Source organism: Microtus oregoni, unplaced genomic scaffold, assembly GCF_018167655.1.
Source record: "Microtus oregoni isolate MIOR12 unplaced genomic scaffold, Mior012 000001F_ref0000356, whole genome shotgun sequence".
Taxonomy (NCBI): domain Eukaryota; kingdom Metazoa; phylum Chordata; class Mammalia; order Rodentia; family Cricetidae; genus Microtus; species Microtus oregoni.
In genome coordinates, this window is record NW_024543060.1 from 68,846,609 (window position 1) to 68,872,360 (window position 25,752).

Sequence of the window (25,752 nt, forward strand, 5' to 3'; positions counted from 1 at the left end):
GTAGTGACAACTCCATGAGAATTCTTGCTTTAACTGATTTAATTTCGTGAGAGTGCCCGTGTCTTGTACCTTAACAAAAACCATCTGTTTTGCAATGGCTTCACACCTGATGTTGTATTCAGGAATTAGAGCTTTTTTTTTTATTTGACTTTAATGGCTCTGAGAAATTTATTTATTTATTTATCTTCTACTTTTTTATCTTTTGAGTAAAACTACTGGTTGATGGGGCAGAACGCTGTCTGGAGTTAAAGCAGCTGTGGTCTCAATATTCATATTTTCCAGCTGAGATAGTGACATCACTGTGGGTAGAAAGAAAGGAAGAAATCAGCTTGTGAGACATTATCATTCACCTCCGACGTGCACAACAAATCCAGCTGTCCCAGCCTAACCCTCACCATAGATAAAGGGAAGATATAGGGCATTACGTAACATAGCAAAGGAGAAGAAAGCAGCGTTTATGGTTAAGGGGTTTATAGTATTTTAGTAATAGGTATTATTAAAGCAAGGCAAATCGATTACTGGGTGGGAAGATTGCAAAGAGCTTCTCAACATGTTGAAACAGAGTCTCAACGTGTAGAAAATTGGACATTTGCAGTGAACAATGTATTGGGGTAAAAATGCTTTCGATAATGACAGCATGGTGTAATATTTTATTTATGTTTGCTTTTATATATTTATAGATGTATTATATATACATACACTATCTATATTTCCAACCATATATATATGTATATATATATGGTTGGAAATATTTTCTCCTTTCTTTTTTTCTTAGCACCTCTTATTTTAGGAGAAGAACTTGGCTTATTTTGAAGACTATGTCACTCTACCCTGTGGTGATATTTTCTTTGAGATGCTGTAACAAAGGAAGTTTGCCTGAAGATAAAATTTTGTAGCTAGCCACAGTAGTTAGCCATAGAAGCCAGGCAGTGGTGGCAAACACTCAGGAGACAGAAGCAGATGGATCTCTGTGAGTTCAAGGCCATCCTGGGATACACGAGATTGAATCAATCTAAAAGAAACAGAGCCAAGCAGTGGTGACTCACACCTGTAATCCCAGGACTAAGGTGGTGAAAATGGGAAATGATATGGCTCTGTGGGGAGAGGAATATAAGGTGGAAGGAGACAGGCGCTCAGATTCAGTATGAGGTTTTGTAGAGAAGGCATTCAGTCTGAGGATTCCTAGAGACAGGATTACCCACTTGGTAGGAGGATTCTGTAGAGGTGAGAACTAGTGGCTGACTTCTCTGCTTCTCTGATCTTTCAGCATTTACTCCTATATCTGACTTGGGGTTTTTATTATTAAGACCAAGTAGAATTCATGCTATACCTCCTCTCATTCATGTGGCACGAACCAGGATTCTAACCACAGTGGTTGCTAGGTACAGGTAAGGAGAGATGGTCTTCCCCATGCTAGGTACTGTTCCAGGTGCTGGCATACAGTGCTGAGAACGAAATATGCAAAGCATCTATCTTTGGGGCATTTATGTTTTTGTGACAGAATATGGGAAGTAAAATGCAATGAAAATACAGAAATGGAGCTTAACTGGAGATGGGAAATACGACTAGCACAGAAAATGTGGCATGGGGAAGGAAGATGGTGGTGCTGGCTGGGTCTGTTTTTACAACTTTTGGGGATGGTGAGACTGGGCAGACTTGATAGAGACAAGGCAGTGAAACATGAGTAGCCTGGTCATCTAATAACATCTCAAGTGGGGCGCTTAACGGACCGTGCTTTGTATTTGGGGAAAACACATGTATCAGGTAAACGAAGATGTCTTATGGTCAGCCTTGATATGAAGGGTCTGGAAGACCTGCTCTAGGCAGAGGACAGAGAACAGGCCACGGGCAGCAGTGTACCTCGCTGGCACAAGCAGGCAAAGCCACTGTGCTAGAATCGGTGAGCTAGTGTGCCTGGAGACTGAAAAGAATGTCAGAACTCTCATGACCTGAAGGCTGAGCTAAGGACTCTGAGTCTGAATGAATGAGGGGTCATTGGGGGGTTTTATCAGAGGAGGGACATTATTTGAAAGGATCATGAGGGTGGGTGGCCTAGACAAGAAGCAGGGATTTCCTGCAGAGGCTTTTTGTAGAAAGTCGGATGAGAAAAGCTTGAGTGGGTTAGAGCAACACCCATGGAAAGAAGGGCCAGATAAAGGGCAGCTAGACATTTGTTGATGGATTCTCACAGGTGTGTGAGAGAGGAGGATGGAGAATGACTCAGGATGCTTGAGCGGTACAACACAAGGATGTAACTGCCATTTCCTGTGATGATAAAGATACTGGTCTGAGCAGGACTTTCTCTGAAGCGTTGAATTAACTACAGGATGTGCAAAGATGTGTTTATAGGTACAAGGAGTCTATAAAGTAATCAATATGTACTTCCAAGTAAAACTGATGTTCTGTGAGCACTGAGAGTGGAGATGTTGAAGATGGGATGTCCGAGAGCACAGCAGCCATGGCTCAAAAGGAAACGAGGTTTAGCAATCAAGACCAATTTTTGGTTTAGACCACCTCTTCTTATCTTGACTATACCAGAAGCCCAAGCTTGGGCCCTAATGCTTCATCTTTCCTGTGCTCTCCAAATGCGTTCTTTAAGTAATTAAGCATAGATTTCTGCTATATCTTTCAGCATCTGACTTGATGTCATTTTTGAAGATTGAAGTCGCCGATGCATGTGATCCATCCTCCCAGAGTTTCTTCAGTGCTCTGGGGGCGTATCTAGTTGCAACCCATAAAACTCTAGATGTTCTGCTAAAGTTGCTCCATTTAGACTTTCTTGTTTCTTAACATTTTCTTACCTTTTTTGTCATTTAAAAGTTGACTTATTTGTTCTCTTTTATTTCAAAAATAATATGTGTGAATTGCAGCCTATTCAGGGAGTACATATGTACTGCAAGATGAGAATCTTTCAGCAAAATATAAACTGCTTATATTTTGGGGTATGCGAAGCTCATAGCACATATACACAGTTCTCACTTAAGTGAAATTATGTTGCACATTTTATTTTGGTGACTCACCATTTTCGCTCATTTAAGGTCATCTGGACAGATTAACGGAAGCATAGGAAGCATAATAACAGTGTGATTGTTCCACGTTACGTCTGTCATCTGTTAACCTTATACCATCTGCCCTTAGCAGAGGGCTATTTCTTCTTTGTGTCAGCTCCAAGTAACTAAAAAAAATCCATTTGGGGGGAACATTATTTTTGGTACATCTCAATTCAATCTAGAAGTTCAGCCATTGCCACGATTGCTGGCAGGTCTAAGTGATTTGCTGACCTTCATTTGTACTTTATTTCATGCTCATAGTGGTCATTTCTGGCTGTATACTGTACACCCAGTCTCCCTTCCTTATTGAAAGATTCATTTTTGTTTAATAATTGCTGTCTGCTCCTCATAGACCACCATCCATGTGCCTAAGCAATTCTGCTTATGTTCACTTTTCCCCCCTTCTTTCCTTCCTTTCTTTTTAAACTGTGTGGGTAGTATGCACATATATATGGAAGCACATGTGTTTAGAGTGTGCGTGCATGAAGATGCCCAATGCTGATGGCCAGCAGTTCTCTCTCTCTCTCTTTCTCTCTCTCTCTCTCTCTCTCTCTCTCTCTCTCTCTTTCTCTCTCTCTCCCTCTCTATCTCTCCCTCTCTCTCCCTTATTCACTGAGGCAAGGTCTCTCAGATGAACCTGTGGTTTGCTAGTAAGTCTAGTCTGACAAGTTCTAGGGATCCCCTTACCTCCTGGGTAAGTTGGCATTATAGACAGGGAGTTGCATCCACCTGGCATTTATGTGGGTTCTGGAGATCACACTCTAGTTTGTATGCCTGTGTGGTGGGCACTTTGAACACTGAGCAATCTCCCAGCCCTAGTGTACTTTTTACATTTTTTTAAATTTAAAATATAACTACATTATTTTCTTCCATTCCCTTTCCTTCTTCCAATTCCTCCTATCCTTCCACCCACCTCTTCCTTGGCTCCCCGTTCAAATTTCTAGCCTTCTCTTTCTTGTTTTTGTTGTATCATCTCATCTATCTGTCTGTCTGTCTACCTGCCTACCTATCTATAAATATATAAATACAACCTGATGATTCTATTCACTGTTGCTTGCATGCACATAATTTGGTGCCAACACCTGTTTTGGTATAACCAGTTAGCATTCTCATCCCTGGGAAAGAATCTCCCACTCTTAGCATATTTGGGTAGCCTGAAGCTTTTTTTTTTTTTGGTTTGTTTAGAGGTGGAGCCATTCCATGATAGCATGTATAATGCTATAATCCTCGTTCAAGTCTTGTTTAGACAGTCAAATTGTTGTAACCTCATAGTTAAAGTTTCTCAGTCATTTATAGGAGACATTTAAGAATCATCAAGTAGACACTTGAGTTTAGTTTAATAAAGTTTTTCCAAATTTTAATACTGCATCAGGGAGAGAGACAGGACTCCGAGTGCCATTTTGGTATCACCCAGTTCTTAGATACCAGATCATGTCTTGCTGATAAGGCTCAGCATTAATCTCAGTTCAGGCCAGTGAGCTAGGAAAGGAGTCCTGTAGGGGCCATCGCTGAAGAGTTTTCTCACGGGAAGAGGCACAAGCTGTGATGCTTTATTTCTTCTCCTTTGGATTGCTCTTGCATCAAAGTGTGACAGCTGGGACTGCTGCTGCCCAGACGTTCGTCTTGGGATAAAGGCAACACACAGATGGCAAGAGGAAAAACATGAAAGCAACCTGTTCTTTGATGACGTGAGTGAGTCTGCTCTATTTCAACGACGGTACCTGCTTTCTCCTTTAAACCTTTTGCAGTTTGGTGTTTGAGGCTTTTGATTGCTGTGTCTTAAAGTGCAGCCCTCTTCTTTTTATATTTTCCACAAGTTTTTTCTTTGACTCTGAACTTCAGAGTGTTCTTTCTATGGGAATATCTTTTCTTTACACCTGTGCTATCCATCCCCAAGTAAGCATGATGGCTTACTGTACACTTAAAATATAGTTATTCTGAACTGAAATGTGTACAGTGTGAAAACTATATACTGGGCTTGGAAGGTTGACTTAAAACAGAGGTAATTTTTTGTTATTATTTTATATTTATTCCATGCTAAGATGAAATTTCAGAAATATTGGTTAATAATTATTGTGTTAAATAAAACTTGTTTCTTATAACTCTAAAAATGCGGTTGTGAAACTTTCAGTGACATATGAAGCTCCCATTGAACTTTCACTGAGCAATGCTGGTTTTTATAACTTGCCCTTTTCATGTTCATTGGAATTGCATTATTGGATTTAGTTCAGTAATTTCTTGATCATCCTCATCTTATGCTCAGCTTTAAAGCTCTGCGAAAGTTTTCCTTTGGAATGATAGAGATCTCTCTTCTAAGTGCTGGGTGGTTTACAGCACAAGAGACTGAATTCTCAACCCTGGGGAAAGCCATGAGAACATACATACAAGTAACACGCAGACAGAGCTGAGTGCATTTAGTAATACATATGTATATCACATGCATACATGTGTGTAGCAACAATTAGGAGAAAAGAGGCCATGGAAATGATAGAAAACATGAAGAGGTAGGTAGATAGAGGTTTGGGGGAGGAAAGCAAAGGGGGAAATGATATAATAATAATAATCTCAAAAGTAAATTAAAAATTAAAAGCATGAAAGACCATAAGTCTGGAATCAGTATGAACGTTTTTCAAGCCCGTCCTCAGAGAATCTGACTAGGTAGGTGGTCAGTGGAATCCGGGGTCTGTGGTTTTATCAGTCACTCTGTGACCAGGTATGTAGGACATGTGTGGCAGATGTCCCTACTCTTCCTTATCTCAAATAGCTCTCTCCATTGAAAGATTCAGCTTTCTGTTATCTCATTTTGTTAGACATGCTGTTCTGTTCAAAGCTATACAAATCACCTATGATTTTGGATCTGTTGTTATTCATTATGTGCACATTGGTATATAGCTACTAAGGCTATAATCTTACTCACCTCCTTCTCATGATTTACTCATGTGGCCCACTGTACACCCACCATTGTTTTAGGTCATCCTGGTATTCCATAATAGTGATCTTCAAACTGGGGCACAAATAACCCTGGAAGCATGGTCCTTTTTAGTTTCAATAAGAAATGAATTCCCAATGAAAATTTTAGTTTTGGCCCCTAATTATAATACTTTATAACCATATTTATATTTTGATTATTTTAATGACAACTCAGTTCAGAAGGATCTTGCTATACTTAACTGTGTCATATATTAAAAATTAAATTTGTATGCATATTTATTAAAATCAACATGAATACTGATCAATAAACTTCATGAATAAAAATGTATAACATTAAGAACAAATTCTTTGAAGACTGAAAAATAAAGCTATGAGTTCGGATAAGAAAAGGAACTTGTGAATCACCAGCTTCCAATAAGAGCTTATATATGCCTTCTTCAAATTTTTATGGCATTTGGATTCATTTTTCTCACATTAAACACATTAGAATTCTATATAAAATCATTATTTAAAATATATAAAAACAAGATCACTTGTGACATTAATACTGATATTAAAATATGTATCTGTTAATCCAAGAATATGAAAGAAGTATCAATAATTTTCAAATGTTTTTAGGAGATAGAAAATTATTTGCCTTAGAATAAAAATTGCCTAATTTTATTTTCTATCTAGCACATTTAATTCAATGTAAGTTTTATTTTAAGGAAGCCAGATATGAGCTAGCAGGAGAGCCAGTCCTAGAACCTACAGAATACTGGAAAGAGAGAAACAACCCCACACAAAGTGTCTTGACCTCCATGATGTGCCATGACAAGTGCCCCCTCTATCACGCACACACACATATACCATAATAATAGATGCATATATTTTAAAAAGAAGACAGATATTTTGCAGGTTAATGGAACAGGTGTGTGATAAAAATACATTCCTAATTTACCGCATTCATGGTTTAGAAGTCCAAATTTCATCCATTGGCATCCTCCCCCTCCCTCCCCTTTGCCCTCCTTTCTGTTGTTCCTGTCTTCCTTCTGTTCTCCAACCACCTACTTCATGCATATTACTTTTCTCTTCGAAATGTCAACCATCACTGTTCAGAGGGAAAACAAATGAACAAATAAATTAAAGCCCTTCACTATCCCGCAGTCCTACAAGGCCCCAGTCTTTCAATTATCTGCCTGCGATTTCACTTCTGCTGGAACTTTCCCAGGTCCTGACTTTAGTCACATTCAAGTCTTTGATTCCAACTAGCTATAATAGTATATTGATTTTTCAAAAGGTCTAATCTGATTCATGAGGATGTCAAATGTAAGTGTATAATTGAATTTTCAAATTTATAAATGTTCTCGATATAGGCACATATAGATAGAGGGATTGAAGAGGCATGCATATGAATACGTGTATGAATGGATGTATGACTGTACATATTCTATCTCTTAATCCATTTCATCTTCTTCTACTGAAGAAATTATTACAAAATGTTCTCTATGTATTTAAATAGATACACAAAATATCTATTTGGTTGATGTCTTTTTGTACAACTGAGAACAAGGTATATATTCTGTTGTTTCATGCCATTAAAATTAACTGCCACAAAGTACAAAGTACCATGGCGTAGTTAACGTTACTTATGTTGGTGGCCATGGCAGAGTTAACCTTACTTATGCCATATTTAACCATTTCAATATCATGGCCACAGAGGTTTCCAGTGTTTTGTGTCATTGTTGTCAGCCATTATAGGTATGGCATACTTGCAATTATATTTTTCTGCTCGTGGTTTATTATTTCTTAAGGATAGATCATGTAGGTGATACCTCTCAATCATCAAATACACACTTTTACTTTTCATTGATAATATCTACCAATATGCATTTCACGTTCCAATAAAGATAGAAGAAATGCATGTTTCCTTGTGCCTCCATAAAGAAAGGCAAATAATTAATTTTGTCTATCAAGTAGGTTGTTTCTTGTGAACTTTGCAGCCTCTGACCTCTGGGACGTTGTGGCACACACGTAGCTGAGTTGTCCCAATGCTATACTACTTTCTTCACCTTTAGGCTATCTTTTATTCTTAGTATTGTTGGGATATGCTTTGATTCCTCTTCGACTCCTAAAATCCATGTTTTCAGTTTTCCTCTGGATCATTCCCTCTTTTCTATTTTTGTCTTTGTATTTCTTGAGAAACTGAATCGTGAGGTCTCGAGGCTTGCCTCCTCACCTTCAGTTGTTGATCCGTTTAATGTAAGTAGCTGGATATTGCTTCTGGCAAGAACACAAGCCGGAGACACTCCCTGAAGGCTGAAGGAATAATAATCACCTCACCTTCGATTCCACTTGCTTTGGCTGAATTTCTGGCACTCTGTTATCGTGTGTTGAAAAGTTGTTTTCTTCTCTATATGAAGGTTGTCCTTTTGAAACTTTTCTCATCAAATTGCCAAGCAGAGGAGAGTGAATTTGTGAATAATGATCTGCTTTCCCCCTTCCAAACCTTTGAGTAAAATTAAAGGTGCGGGAATATTTGTTTTCTTCAGTCAGGTTATTTTATTCTCTGGCACAGGGTATCCTGTTGAAGAGCTCTCCCTTGAATTAGATGAAAATGAGATCAGGCTGAACTTAATTCAAGTTTATAAAGCACAAAAGTTCTCGTTTAAAATTCCATCTACAATTATGTGGGAATTGTAAGTTGAGTTTTGTCAATGTACATTCCAGTAACATTTTCAGGGACCTTTGATGATCAATGAACCACACCTTGAAGACTGCTAACTTAGAAATTTGTTTTCATCTGTTTGTACAGAAGAATCATGGGATTCCCCAGTTTCAGAGAGGCTGATTAAACAACTTTGAGGAAGATGGGTCTGTTTTGGGATTGCGCTGAACTGATGTGAAAACAAAGCATTTAAAATGTAATAGAATCATGTTTCATAATATTAGGCTGTGCTGTGTACATTGGAGTTTTTTTATATGAAAACTGAGCCAGACAGACCAGTTTCAAGAATTTATTCATCATAATTATAGACGTGAGAATGATGTTTTAGAACTTCATTTTCATTATGTTTAGAACACCAGTTAAGCTATTATCTATGTATCTATCTTTCTCTCATGTATTGTCTGTCTATCTACTTATCATCTGTCTGTGTATATATACATATATACATATATATAGAAATGTCTATATATGTATAGATATATCTGTATGTATATATACACATATGTGTATCCTATTAATAGAACCAAATATTAAAACCAAACACTAATATTCGTGTGTTTTCACTACATAAAAAATCAACCTCATGCAGCTATCAGAAATGAATGTATGATTCTATACAAATGCACATACATGGGGGTTCAGAGTAATTTATTAGTTTTTGGTGGGCACACAACCCTTTGATCACATGAGGAAGTAGGAGGTTGATGCGGAATTTGTTCCTGAATTGCTCTCAAACTTAGTTTTGAGACAGAGTCTCTTACAAAGTATTGATTCACTGGCCAGTATGCCGCCATAATCCTTCTACTTCTACCTCCCAAGGTTGAGAGTTTTTTTAATTTTATTTTTAAAGTTTTTATACTGGGTCTTACTGGTTATCCCTGACTGGTCTGGAACTTACTATGAGTGTAGACTGGTCTTGAGTTTATAGAGATCAACTTGCCTTCTGAGTGTTTGTCACCATTCCCAGACAGACCCAATTTCTTTTTAGAAAAGATTCTATCTATCTATCTATCTATCTATCTATCTATCTATCTATCTCATGTGCATTGGTCTTTTGCCTGCATGTATGTCCATGTGAAGGTGTTGGATCCCCTGGAAATGGAATTTGAGGTAGTTGTGAGCTGCCATGTGGTTGCTGGGAATTGAACCTGGGTCTTCTGGAAGAGCATCCAGTGTTCTTAATGATGAAGTCATCTCTCCTTTGGGTTTTAAGGATCCAAACTCAGGCCATGGTGATTGTATAGTTAACCACTGAGCCATCTACCACAACCCCCATGGTAGCTTCTTTGATATTTTCAAACTGCCAAATTTATTTAATGAGGTAAAATGGCTTGATAATCTAAATAATGACTAATAAAACTGCATGGATAAATTTAAAAAGCAGTATGCTGAATCACAGAACCTACACCCCAAAGAATATTCCTTTCATGTTTCCATTAAAATGGAATTATAGAACATTCAGAATCAGCACTGATAAAAAAAAAAAACAAAAAGCAACAAACATTAGCTTCCTCAGACTGGGAGCTAGGGAATTGTGACTCAGGGGAATTTCTTGGCAGTGATAGCGTTCCCCAGTTCCCAGCCCGAGGAAACGAATGTTTGTTTTCTATCACTATTGATGATGGCCACACAGAGGTGAATTTATTGTCAACATGTATTAAACTTACCTTTAAAACGAATACTCTTTATTGCATAAGAATGCATCAACTTGAACACATTATTACAGGTTGTAGGGATTTAGAGCCAAGAAAGTGCATTAAAAGCAGGTGGTTGAAAACATACAATGTCAGTTCTGGCAGAATGTTATGAAAAGCAGTTGAGAACGTGTGATGATCCCACTGTTCTGAGAGGTCAGATAATCCAGCTTTGAGAAAACTCGTCTCATTAAAATTTTATTATAGATTGTAAGACACTAAAAGATGTTTCTCTGTCATGCTAAAGGTCAGAGAGTGGTTAGAAATTGGATAAAAAGAGAATTTTTTGCGTGTTATCGGAAAACAACTTATAAAGACAAAAAATCTTTCTTTGAAGCTGCGAAGACTTCAGTGGGTGCTTGAGAAATGTCTGGAAGGGAACTCTATTGGAAAGCCATCAGAGACTCCTCATCTGAAACCCCAGAGTGGGTCTGAAGACTATTTTCCTCTTGGTCAGAAAAAGGGCTGGAGGAAGTCTAAAAGATGCATGTTAAAATCCAAAGCAGGAACTAATGCTTGGACTTCTTTGACTTTTGCCAAAAGATGATGTATGGCTCTGATGTGGGATTTCCCTCTGTATGCTGTGATTACTATTAATAAATAAAGAAAACTGGCTTGACCTGATAGGGTAGAACAGAGCTAGGCAGGGAAGACTAAACTGAATGATGGGAGAAAGAAGGGCAGAGTAAAAGAGAAGCCATGGAGCAGCCGCTGGAGATAGACGTTCTAAAACTTTGCTAGTAGGCCACGGCCTCATGGTGATGCACAGATAATGGAGGTGGGTTAAATTAAGACGTAAGAGTTAGCAAATAATAAGCTAGAGCTAATTGGCCAAGCAGTGATTTAACTAATATAGTTTCTGTGTGATTATTTTGGGGCTGAGCAGCCGGGGACCAACAAGTGGCCTCCTTACAACATAGCTCTTAATGTAATTCAGATGTTTAATTTTATACAATTACACATTTGAGGTATTATCTGGTTTTTATCCTATAACTTCCCTGTTCAAAGCTAGGATTGCTCAAATTATTTGAGATCTCCCACAGGAAAGCACTTGCTTCATTTTTTGCTCTCTCTTAGGTACTCAGCCTTTTATTTGAAGACAATTGAGACTCATGCAGTTTTAATAAATAATATAGAAAGGTCTTGTATAAATAATCATAGCTGGGTTTCCCAACAATGTTTTCATTCTACATAAACCAGGAAAAGAATTTATTATGTTTATTTAGATTTCTGCAGTTTTGGATGCAGTTATTTGAGTGTATTTGAGTGTTAGCTAGTAATAGATAATTTAGTCTTATTGCATACATATTTATACGATCAACAACAGGCTCAAGATACAGGTTGTTTCCACAAGGTCTTTTTTTTAATTTTTAAAATTTTTTAAAAAACAATCTTTTAAAAAAATTTTACATACCAATTTCAGTTCCTTCTCCCTCCCTTCTTCCTGCTCTCTTAGTCCCCCAACCCCACTCCCCATCCATTCCTCAAAGAGGGTGAGGCCATGACTCCATGGAGAGTCAACAAAGTCTGTCACAACACTTGAGGCAGGACCAAGGTCCTCCTTCCTATATTTAGGCTGAACAAGTTGTCTCTCTATAAGCTCAAAAAACCAGTTCATGCACTAGGGAAAAATATTGGTTATATGGCCAGTGACCCTACGAAGTGCCTAATCCACATTTAGAGGACCTACTTCAGTCCTATGAGGTTTTTCTAGTTGTCATTCCAGAGTCAGTGATCTCCTACTAGCTCAGGTCAGCTGTTTCTGTGGGTATCCCCCAACCTGATCTTGGCCCCTTTGCTCATATTATTGCTCCACCTTTTCTAGGACTGGACTCCAGGAGCTTGACCCAGTGCTTAGCTGTGGATCTCTTTCTCTGTATCTGCTTCCCTCAGTTGTTGAGTGAAGATGCTGTGATGATAATTGGAGTAGTCATCAGTCTACTTACATATAAAAAATGGTTGTGTTACTGTCTCCACTATGGCTTAGATTCTTAGCTGGAGTCATCCTTGTGGATTTCTGGGAATTTCCCTAGTGCCAGTTTTCTCACTAACCCCATAACACTTTTGATTTTAATTAAAATTTTAGGTTAGCATACAAACCAATGGCTTTCATCATGGCACTTTCATGAACATCTGTCCCTCTCTATTTTTTATTCAACCCCTTCTTCTATACCACCCTCCCATGTAGCCCTTCCTCTCTTTGATTTCTCAGTCCATTCTTTTGCTTCCTTATCATGTGCACTGGTACTCCCTCTCTAATGCCTACTTTCTTTACAATTTTTTTCTCCTCTTTGTAATTCCTCTTCAAGTTTCAACACACACATACATACATACATACACACACATACACATATATATACACACAGACACATACACACATACACATATATATACACACAGACGCATACACACATATACACATATATATACATACACACACATACACACATATATACATACAAACACATACACACATACACATGCATATATACATATACACACATACATACATACACATACATACACACAGATACATACACACATATACACAGATGACACACATTCACACACATACACATATATATATAGACATATACATGCATACATACACATATACACATATACATGCATACACACATATATACACACAAATACACACAGACACATACACACAGATGCATACACATACACACATACACACATTCACACACATACATATACAAACACACATATACACACATAAATACACATATACATGCACATACACAGTTTTTATACCTAAGTATCTCATTTATGAGAAATTATGCATAATTTGTCTTTGTGAGTTTGATTTATTCTGCTTAACAGTATGGTTTGATATGAAGTGCAAAAATTCTTTGTTTAGTACTAGATCTAAAGGCATTTTCTAAAAGTCATGCTTTTATGTTTTTATTTATGATTATGACTACTGTAATTTTTTTCTATAAAATATTAGATTAATATTTTCTTTGGTTTTCCTTTTGCTTATGAATATCCACCATTCTATCATTATTTGTTGAAAAAGCTATTCTCTGCTTCATGTAATTACTTATTCAAAAACTCAACTAGAAAGCAATCAGATGTAAATATTTATGTGGGTCTATTTCTAGGTTTTCTGTTCTATTTGATTGATCTTTGAGTCTCTCCCTCCATCAATATCATTCTACTAAGTGGTGTTGATATAGATATAGATATAGATATAGCATATATACTTTAAAGGTATCTTGTCTTCAAAATTTGGGTCTAAGGATATGTTGCTTTGGAAAAGAAGTCCTTCTTTTGTTTTCACAAAGGATTATAACCTGTGGAATCCTTCCACACTAATGTAATTTGATGGACCAAGACCCCTGATAGGTTGTCATGCACACCCAACAAAAATCAGGAAGCAGTTTGGGGAGAATTGTACCCAAATTCCCTAAATGATTGTTTATAAATGTTTGTTTACATTCAAATGGAGATATACTATAGAGATTTGCATTGGTATGACTCTTGGTTTATTGATACAAATTTAAGGTCAATTTTGTTATACTGTGTATTTGTATTTCTGATTTTGATTAATATTGTGTTTGTCTAGCTCATTTAAAATGTAATGTATAATTAATAAATATAGGTCAATAGATAATCATCTATAATAGTTAAGCTTATAGTTATATTAGTTAGATTTTTTAGATGTACAGAGATATATTTCAGATGGATAGGCATTCCTCAAACATTTCAAAGACTACAGAATATGGCATTTAAAATGTTTAAGAACTTAGGATTTTTCATGACAGTGAGACACATCTGCTCCTGGTAGCACCAAGCTACTACAAGAGGATGATGGGCACCAAAGAGTCTCCTTATGGTGTTGGTTAGCCATTTGGGCAAGAAGCTGCTCTTGTTTGGACTGCTTGATGAACTGGACATGCAGTACCCACAGAAAAATGACTGCTGAACTTCTCTAAAGGTGAAAATGTCCTTCGTGGTTCCTGCTTCGTGAAAGAGTCTGCCAGATATTCTGCAGGACACAGAAGAAAGTGATCAACAAACTGCCAATATAGGTAGAACTGTCTTTGAAATTACCTGCTTCATGGAAAAGTCTGCCAGATATTATGGGCCAGTAGGCTGAAGATGGGTGCCCCAATAATACAGAAGAACTTTGGGTGATTGTCCAGGCAGTGAGATGGCTCTGTCAATTCTAGAGTTTTGGAAGTTTCTTACAATGCACTTTCTGTTTACTTAGGTGGTATTATATCCTTCTGGATTTTTTGATAGAGTTGAAGAATATATAGTTGTAGTTTTCCTTAGTTATGGTAAAAGATAAAGATATAAATATTGTAACTATAATTCTTACTTGATACCTATTTTGTTATATGTAATTTTGCTATGTTAAAGTTAAAACCTTCCTTTTTATTAAAATAGAAAAGTGGAGGTGATGTGGGATTCCCCTCTGTATGCTGTGAATACCATTGGTTAATAAAGAAACTGCCTTGGCCTGTTGACAGGGCAGAAAAGAGCTAGGTGGGGAAAACTAAACTGAATGCTAGGAGAAAGAAGGCAGAGATAGAGAAGCTGTATAACCCCACTGGAGTCAGATGCCAGAACTTTACCCAATAAGCCATAGCCTCGTGGTGATACGCAGATTAATGGGGATAGGTTATTTTAAAATATGAGTTAGCCAGAAATATGCTTATGCTATTGGCCCAAAATATTGCGAATAATATGGTTTCTTTTTGATTATTTTGGGGATGAGCAGCTGGAAACTAACTAGCAGCCCTCCTACAACAACCAGGGACACTGAAAATAACCTTTAATATTAGAGGTCTATGGGACTGATTGGCCAGTGTGGTAGTATAGATGCAGATGCTCCCATAAGCTCATAGGAAGTGGCACTATTATGAGGTGTATTCTTGTTAGAGTAGGTGTGGCCTGGTTGAAGGAAGTAATCACTGTGAGGGCATGCTTTGAGGTCTCCTATGCTCAAGTTACACCCAGTCTTGTCACAGACTCTTTCTGTTGCCTGTGGATCAAGATGTAGAACTCTCAGCTCCTTCTCTAGCACCATGTCTACCTACATGCCGCCAAGTCCCACCATGGTGATAATGGACTGAACCTCTGAACTGTAAGGCACTCTGATTAAATGTTTTGTTTTATAAGCATTGCTGTGGTCGTGGTGTCTCTTCATAGCAATAGAAACTATAACTAATTCAGCCAACAATTCAACAAAGGATAACATGTTCCTGGTGCTAGGGTTTTGCAAAAGATGCAACATACACACAACTTACATCATAGAATATGAAAAAATTCCCTAGTATCAGATTTCTCCCTAACCCCATAATGGCTTTCTAATATCATAATGTCTCCCTCTATCTTTTTCATAGCTCTCCCAGGAATCCACAAGAATAAGCCCACCTAAAATTCCTAGCAATAATGGAGAGGGTGCCTGAGCTGGTTTTCCCCTGTAATCAGATTAGTGAATACCCCGTCATCACAGAACCTTCATCCAGTAACTGATGGAAGCAGATGCAGAGATCTACAGCCAAGCACCAGGTCGAGCTCCTGAATTCAGTTGAAGAGAGGGAAGGGATTATATGAGCATGGGGGTCAGGGTGTTTATGTCCAGATCATGATAGTAAAATCCACAGAGACAGCTGACTTGAACTCATGGGAGTTCACAGACTATAGACAGAAAGCTGGGGCACCTACATGAGACCTAACTAGGACCTCTGTAGGTGGGTGACATTTGTATAGCTTGGTCTGTTCCAGGAGACCCTGGTAGTGGGACCAGGATCTATCCCTGGTATATGAGCAGGCATTATGGAGCCAATTCTATATGGTGGACACCTTGCTCAACCTTGATTTGGGGTGGAGGTGGAGTTTGCCTCAACTTAATGTGCCAGGTTTTGTTGACTCCCCATGGGAGACCTTATCCTTTCCGAAGAGTGGCTGAAGGGCTGGGTGGAGGAGAAGTGGGAGGGAGTGGGAGGGAGGGAGGGAAGGAGGGAAGGAGGAGGAACTGTGATTGGTATGTAAAGTGAATAAAAAAATTAAAAAATAAAAAGAGAAAAAAAAGAACATGAAAAAACTAAAGTTGGTACTCACCTGGAAGCTCATTTCTACTGACTAGCTTCCACAGTGCTGGGAGGTGCCATACATTACTAGGAAGAAAAAGGAATCGAAAGTCTCACCCAGCTGTGAACCCCATGAACTACAGTAAGGACTGGCCTGACAAGACATGCCCAGTGGTACAATGTTGCCATAAACATTACAAGAATAACCAAGTACTTTCTGATTGGGTCTAAAGCCAACTCCGTGAACCAGAACCCATACAGACTGTTAAGAGGGACACAAAGCCTAACACTACCATGCTGCTAAGTGGACACCACACTAACATGACTTCCAATGACTTATTTCTTCACTCATAAATAAGATTATCTCTCTGCTGCTCTCAGATTAGCTTCTTTGCGGTAAACAGCAATTAATACAGAGACCCTCTACTGGTCCAAACTGCCAGAAAGATTGTAAAGTGCTCATCCCTAAGTGGGATGTACACATCACAGTTCTGTGTCAGGCTCAAGGATATGTGGGAGAGGGGTTAGAAAGATTGTCCGAGCCAGAGGTGGTGGATAACTGCAAGGACATAGTGTTTTCTGGACAGCGTAGAGTGGATACATGTATCAACTTGCAGTGATTATGACAGCATTCACAGGTGTAAGCTCCAACCAGACAAAAATCTCAGGATGAAGTTGGGTGTGGGGTGGTAATAAATTTCATAACTAACTAAAGAGCTATTGGCATTAGCAGCTGAGAGAAAGCTATTGGCAAAGCTGCTGTTTTCTTTAGTGGTGTGATCCTGGTAGGTGAATCACACTTGAGTGCAGGCCTTGCTCCCAAGAGCAGCATAAACAGGACTTGTGTTTAAAAATAAAAAGGAGAAAACTCCAAGTTGGAGTTGGATAGTGCGATGAAGGTAGATAGGGTGCATTGGCTCTAGGAGGAATCGGCGAGTTAATATGATCAAACTGTGTTGTATGAAATTCTCCAAGAATTAATACAATATTAATATTATAAAGTGATTTATGTTAGGACAAAAAATGAGGAGGAATTAATATCACCATAGCAATCTCTCTTACTTTGTATTTCTGTTTGGATTTTCTTAATTGTTCTATTTGTGCTTTTGATGTATCTTTGGGACTAAGCTTGCCAATGCTTTAAAAAAAATCATGCTTCAGCTTTGATAGGAATTGCTTTAAGCCAGTAAATTAATTTGTGGAGAATTGAAATCTTAGCTCTGTGGAGTTTTCAAACCTATAAACGTGCTACTTCTGCTTATATTTTGGTCACCATTGACCTCTTTCAGCAGAATTTGCAATTCTCAGCATTCAGGCGGTGTATAAATAAGCTTTGTAAACACATACCCAAGCACCTTGCTTTCCTTGGATGGATTGTAAATGTGTTTTAATTTTGATTTCTTTGAGTTCAGTGTTAATATATAGAAATGCCATAGTATTTCGAAAGCACTGGATCCAATCCCCAGTATGCAAAAAACTGAGCATGGTATCTTATACCTGTAGTTAACAGCACTAAGGAGGTAGAGTCAAGAGGAGCTGAACTTCAAGGTGACCCTGGGACAGGTCAAAATATCTATCTATCTATCTATCTATCTATCTATCTATCTACCTATCTATCTATCATCTGTCTACCTTCTATGAGATTGATTTTTTGTGCTTATCTTGTATTTTGTGACCTTACTAAAATCACTTTTTAGGTTCTATATATTCAGAATCTGAGATTCTCTAATTAGAGTTATATCACTTAAAAAAGGGGGCAGTTTTTATCTTTTCCTCTGGAGCAATATATGTATCAACATATTTATTACTTTTTCTTCCCTTATTTCAGTGGTTAGAAATTTGAGTACAATGTTGGAGTAGGCACAGAGAACCATATCACTTATTATCTGAGATTCTGAGATTTCTCATTAGTATAATCTCAAAACCAAAATAGTAAGTACCTGTTATACATCTTTTCTTCTAAATTATGTAATATCAAAAGCTAGAACATTATATTCTATAGTAATATGCATATTTCTTAAATGATTAATTTAAAAGCATACACTGTATAAATGTACACAATTACCAAAGAATAAATAAAAAAAAACAAAAACAGGGAAAAAGAATGGTAACTGTGGTCTTTTACACAATGGCCTTTGTGGTAGAGCAGTTTTAGGCTCACAGAAAAATAAAGTGGAAAACACGTTTTCCCATATAACAGCTTTTCCCACAAATGCATCTTCTCTCCAGCAATCAGCAACTCCTGCCAGAGTGGCAGACTTGCTATAAATGATTAATATAATTTGGAGTTTTACGAGTACCATTTATAAAACTGAGATAGTTCTTGCATATTTCTGACTTGCTGAGAGGCTTAATTATGCATGGGTATTAAACTTTATTAAATGTTTTGTATATGTTAATTGATATGTCCATTTTCTTTAGCCTGAGAGTCTTCCTTCCTTTGTCTGGAATCTGGGGGCCTAGTATGAGAAAGTCTGCCATGCAAATAGACCGGGTTCTAGTGGAAAGCCCAGTGTCGGTCATAGAGGATTTTGAGAAAATAAAGTTCAAAGGAGTGGGAGTCGGTAGTATCAAATATGAATTCTTAATTATAAAGACTAACACAGAAGAGATTACATGTACACTTAGGTGACAGAACAAAGATTGTTTATGGAGATACAAAAGCCTCTACTTTTTTAGGTCTCACTGTACTTTGTGTGTCCTGATCTCATTTTCAAACTAACAGTAGGCACTGATACTTCATCACCTTTACTAGGACATATAATCAGTTCGTTACTCTTTATTTTCACTGTTTTGTTTTTTAAAATTACTTTTTTTGAAGGTTATGCTTTAATTACTTTTCTTCCCCCTTTGCTCCTTCCGAGCTCTCACATATACCTCTTTGCTCTTTTTAAAGTTCATGATCTCTTTTTAAATTGTTGTTACATGCATATATGTAAACGAATACATGCACACATATGTATATCCCTGAACACATATCTACAACCTGATCAGTCCATAAGTTCTTGGGTGTATGTTTTCAGGGCTGACCATTCGGTATTGCACAACCACTTGGTGTGCTCCTCCCTGGGGAGACTATTTTTCACACTCATTTTTTTCTACTCCACTCTTTCACATCCTTATTTGCTTATCTATCATTTTTTTTTTTACTTTGGTTCAATTAAATAATTGATACCTTCCCCGAATCCTGTATCTCCTTTGCCATATTCTTCTACTCTCACAATTACTTCAATCCCATTAAATCTATCTCCGGTTACTCCAGGCCTACACTCACCTGGGAGACGGTGGTGCCAGAGTAAAGCTAATTCTGAGCTCCTAATATTGAAAGGACACACACCTAGGCTTAATGATCCTATGGTCCAATATTTTTATTTTCTATCTATTGATCTAATTAGGCCATAATAGCTTATCTTTCCCCCTTTTCCTCAAATCTTCAAACATTTCCCCCAGCTTTTACTCAGTAGATGACCTTGCTTCTTAGTTCACTGAGAAAGTGCAAGAGTATTCACATTACCCACTAACACGAGTGCTCATGGACAGGTTGTTTGTCTTCAGACCAAGACCCACTTGCCTGTCTTGGCACCTGCTCTTGTAGACCAGGCTGGCCTTGAACTCACAAAGATCCACCTGCCTCTATATCCCAAGTGCTGGGATTAAAGGCATGTGCTACTACCACCGGGCATCCAAAACCCACTCTTTAGATCCAGTTCCTATCGCCTTACACCTATTCTAGGCTGAAGCATCACCAGGACTTGAGTGCTGTGGCACAAATTATGCTCACGTGTTACAGAAATTGAGTTTATTATTTACCGATAGGCAGCAAAGAACAAAAGAAGCCTAGGATTCATTGTAGCTGGGCTACCAAAGGTCAAGACTCGGGCTAATGAAATCTCAGTCACAGGTCTCACTTCTGCCACAGCTGTAGGGCCTGGGAAGGCAGTTTGTGCTGGGTTAGAAACCCAAGTGCAATGTAGCTCCCTGGGTGGTCCTTTGAAGGCCCTAAGAGACTGGAATGACGCCCAGGCTATGCTAGGAATTCTCTCCCCTTCCTAAGATGTTACATTCCCTAGAAGGGAAAGGATCAAAGCTGGCCCTCTGCACGCAGCTGCTCCTAAAGCACTGTTGCATTTCCGGTACATACCACAGAAAAGTGTTCAATATTTCATTGATAAGTTGATAGATCAAACAAAATTGTGTTGATTATTTTGATCTAAAATGTTCAAAGAGTTATTTTTATTTTAAGTATTCTTTTTACATGTATATCTGTGCACCACAGGCATGCCTGATATTCATGGAGGCCAGAAGAGGGCATCAAATGTCACATCCCCTGATAGTGGAGATAAGGATGGTTTTGAGCTGCATGTGGGTGCTGGGAATCAAATCCAGGTGTTCTGACAGAGCAACCAGTACTCTTAAGTGTTGAGACATCTCTCGTGAACCAAAAGTTTTCTGTTCGTAGGATAATAAAAAAAAATACAGTAAAAGAAAACCTGCATGTCTCTTGCATTTTAAATGTCTTTGTGACATCCCAAATTATTTAACTCAAAGTCAGTTATTCTTGAAGATGCACGTACTTTTAGAAAACAGCATTCCAGACACTGAATAAATGCCATTTAAAAGGTGAAAGAAGAATTTTGAGATGATTTAAATAATCCATATAGGAGATTTTTGAAATAACATGGTAGCCAAGGAGGTGATAAGAAGTGATCTTGTTTTGCTGAAGGATTAAACGTGGCTATGTTGGAAAAGTCTCAGGATTGATACCAGGATGTTAGCACTGAGTAGCTACAAGGATGGAATTGACATTGGGATGGGGACAATGGATGCTGTGACAGGGGTGGACCAGAAGACAGCTTGCAAGAGCTGAGTCTCACCCTCCACTGTGTGACTCCCTGAGAAGTGAACTTTAGTATCAGCTTTGGCAACAGGCTCTTTGACCCACTGAGCCATCGAACGGTCCCTCCCATCCACCATTTTCTTTCTAGATTTTATCTTTTAATACATCCTCATCAAAATCATCAGAAGACCTGAAACTCAACATATTACAATGTTCCTTGGCCTAAAATGTTCCAATGGCTTTCTACCATGCCAAATAAGTAATTTAAAAAAAAGTTTTAGAAAAGCCTATCAAGAGGCTACAAAACTATCCCCCACATTTAGCTACCTATCATTTTTCTACTCTACTTCATTGTCTCCCTCCCCGGCTTACCCTAGCCACACAGATCTATTTCTGTTTCTCAGACATCATGCACACGTCTAGATCAGGGCTGTTGCTCTGTGCTCTCCTTTTAAGGTATCTACACACACCATTCATGCAGTTCTTTGTTCAAATGTGACTCCTTACCATCATCCAGTTATTATGTTTAATATGGTAACCCCTGATCCTTCGCTCAGGACTCCCTGGTTCTGATTTCTTTTCTTTATTTAAATCTGTTATTGGTTCTATTTGACCAATAAGTTCCATAGGTCAGGTGCTTTAATGTTTTGTTCACGATGCCAGTGGCAATACCTTGCACCAGCTGTTGCTTAATGAGTGATAAAAGTTTGAAGTGACCACTGCAGGGCACATATCAGGCAGGACACTGTGTACGCAAATGCTTGCGTTTGTATATCTGTTGGAAAGAGATCATATGATTTGGGAAACACATCGCAGCTCCTTTTTGGGGAAACTGGGGTCTGTTGAAAGGTATGGAGCAGATTCAGGGGCAGAGCATTTTGGAGCTCTTGTCAACACAGAGGCATGAATTACGGGGAGCAGCTTCACTGCATGAACTGATCTCATCGCTCATATCACTGGCATTTAATACGGTGCCACGTGAAATGGTCAATAACTGTGGTGTGCGGTTTAGGCTGCAGCAACTCCTGAACATGGTAGTCTAGAAGGAAACGTCAACCAATGGGGGTTCTCTTGAAACCACATACAGCACTGACTAGTTGCTTTGTCCCCCTACCGTATCTTTGCTGCTGCCGTTGTTGTCCTTGTCGTGTTCGTCATCTTCATTGGAGTGAGATGAAGGCGGTAAGCAAAGACTATTTTGTATATTTACCAAGTTTTAAAGAGCCACATTCAAGCAAAAGGGGGAAACTGCATTTTCAGGTACAAGGCAGGGCCAATATTTCTCAGCCATTTCTATCGGGATTATTTCTGAGGATTTTAGATAATCGTTTGATGTTTTTCCATTTCACTTGCCATTCCTCAGCAAAGGTGGCTATTTTAACTGGAGCAATGGTAATCTGAATTTAGATCTTTTTGAAGCTTCTATTTCTTGAACAATGTCTCACATCCCTGACAAGTGCTGTTTAGAGTGGCAGACTGTTCATCGTCCCGACTTCACGTAGAGGAAGACAGTTTAGAAAATAGAAACATTTTTTTTATTAAATTTATTTATTTATTAAGGATTTCTGCCTCATCCCCACAACCGCTTCCCATTTCCCTCCCCCTCCCCCGATCAAGTCCCCCCCCCCATCTGCTCGAAGAGCAATCAGGGTTCCCTGACCTGTGGGAAGCCCAAGGACTGCCTACCTCTATCCAGGTCTCGTAAGGTGAGCATTCAAACTGCCTAGGCTCCCACAAAGCCAGTACGTGCAGTAGGATAAAAAACCCACTGCAATTGTTCTTGAATTCTCAGTATTCCTCATTGTCCGCTATGTTCAGCTAGTCCAGATTTATCCCATGCTTTTTCAGACCTAGGCCAGCTGACCTTGGTGAGATCCCAATAGAACATCCCCATTGTCTTAGTGTGTGGGTGCACCCCTCGTGGTCCTGAGTTCCTTGCTCGTGCTCCCTCTCCTTCTGCTCCTGATTTGGACCTTGAGATTTCTGTCCGGTGCTCCCGTGTGGGTCTCTGTCTCTGTCTCCTTTCATCGCCTGATGAAGGTTAATATTCCTGAGGATGCCTATGTGTTTGTCTTTGGATTCACCTTATTTAGCTTCTCTAGGAACATGAATTATAGGCTCAATGTCCTTTATTTATGGCTAGAAACCAAATAGAAACATTTTTAAAGTGAGAATCTTACCTCCTGCTTCCCTTACTTTTCATGCGTGAAGTAGGGTTTTCCATCTTGAGATTAGGAGAGGAGGTCCCTTAGACCTTTGTTTCAAGAGCAGGGTTTACATTTCTAGTCCAGAGAACGGAAGACAGGCATGATCAAGAGGAAGAGAGAGGAGAGACTGCTGGATGGATGATAAAGGACCGTAAGCAGGTAATTATTCTCCCTGTCTCTGTCTCATCGGACATTGCTTTAATTACCTGTCATGGGGCTAAGCAGAACATTGGGAGATAGTTTATGTTCTGAATAAGTTCTCACGTTAGGGCAGATGGCATTTCCAAAAATGAGCCATGGAAAAGAAGAGAGAAAGAAAAGAAATGTAAATCAAAAATGAATGTGTTTGCTGTATAAAATCTCATTCATTGTTTATAGTCTGTGTAAAATGGGCACATGGGTCTCATGAGAGGCGAAGAGCTAATGGCTACTCTCTGGGTATAGAGTATCAGGAGACCACAACTATTCTCCACCCCTGCCACCATCATGCATTTTTATTGGTTCTCTGAGAATTTTGTACCAGGTGTTTTGATCACACTCTTTCCTCCCCACTCCTCCCAGGACTACTCCACCCCATGAATGATTGACATCATTTAATTAGTTCATTTTATCTTCCACTGTTGATGCCACTATTATTAATTTCAGTGAATGTTCCTTTTCCTGCTTGATTAACCTTGGACATCGGCAGCTTAAAAAAGTAATAACGAGCATGAAATTGATATTTTTTTCCAAGTTTCATTTTCACATAATTTCAAACATAGAGAAGAATTGTCTGAGTGGGATGGTGAGCTGCCGAGTGCCCTTCTCCCAGATTCATGATTCAAGTTTCGCCTGTTGTTCTAGTGACATTCCGCATGGCGAAAAGGCCCACGACTGTCCTCAGTGACATTCTTAGTGATGCAGAACTTACTACAACCTTGCAGAAGTGCAGTGGGAACCACAGCAGGGCTTGGTTCTAAAGTAAAGAACCATTGGCTTGTATCCCATGGCCCTGTTCCGATCCACCTCAAAGGGTGATCTTTCTTCTTAAATACTGTGCAGTCTGGAAAAGTCAGCTGAGTACATATGCTTCTTATTCATCCTATAATTAATTTTGTAAGGGGAAAAATGCTGATTCAGAACCACACATTGCCAAGGTTTCCTATCCTCCTTTATCCTGGTAGAGATCATCACATTTTACTTAGCTTCATAACCTTTATGATCTGGAAGGTCACTCATTTCACTGAAGTTTACTAAATTTCTGTTACCTGATTCTTTCTCCTAATTGTAATCAAGCTTTAAATTTTAATCTGGCTAATGGAGAACTGATGTGGAATTCTCTTCTCCATCAGGTGGTCTATAATACTGATTGCTCTTCACTCACTAGAAGTGGTATCAGTGATCTTTTGATTCAGATGGTATCCATTAGGTGTCTCCTTTATAACTTTAAATTTTCTTTTGCTTCATAATTAATGAAAATATTTGTAGGATAACTTGAGAGTATAAAGTGCTAATCTCTGTCTTCCACTAAGCGAGTGATTTTAGAATCCTTGATGTCTTACCTGAATTTATTGTCATTATTTAAGAATGTACATTTTCTGCTGTCTATTTATCTACTTATTTATCACCAGTAGTTCATAGTAGTTCCTATTTATTAGGTGGTTTATCAACCATTATTCTCATTATTTCTTTTCCATTTTGTGCATATGTGCAGGTGTGCATGTACATTTGGATGTACTGGTGCAGGTTAACAGGTGTGTGCATATATGTGGAGGTCAGAAGACCACTTTAGGTATTGTCTATTTTCAGAACCACCCACCAGTTTTTTTTTGTGGTTGTTTTTTTGAGACAGGACAGTCCTAGGCTTCACAAATTAGGTTAGACGCGCTGGCCAGCAACCCACAGGGATCCCCATGTCTGCTTCTTCCCCACGCTGAGATTACAAGCAGGTGCCAGCATATGTGGCATTTGCTATGGGTTCTGGGGATTGAACTCAAGTCTTCACACCTGCGCAACAAGTGTTGCCTGGATGAGCCATTTCCCTGACCCCTCACTTGTCAACAGTGATGCTCACACTGCTTCAGGGTTGATTAGTTGGAGGCTTTTCAAGATACTTTCCTGTGCCCTCTTTCAGGTTCTCATTATCTTTTGACAACATTCTTATTCTCTTGTCAGATGAATACATTTAAAGCTCATTTTGTCCTTTTCCTGCTCACCTTTTGAAATCTTTGTAGGGCTATGGTTTCTTCTGGTGGAGAGATATACTTAAGTAGAGAACA

At 38.6% G+C, this 25,752-nt stretch overlaps 1 long non-coding RNA gene across 1 annotated transcript in view; it reads right to left on the reverse strand.

The window, feature by feature from the left end:
* Positions 1 to 25,752, reverse strand: part of LOC121457245 — an 80,311-nt gene that overhangs the window by 38,320 nt on the left and 16,239 nt on the right. The gene's annotated exons all lie outside the window — the stretch shown is intronic.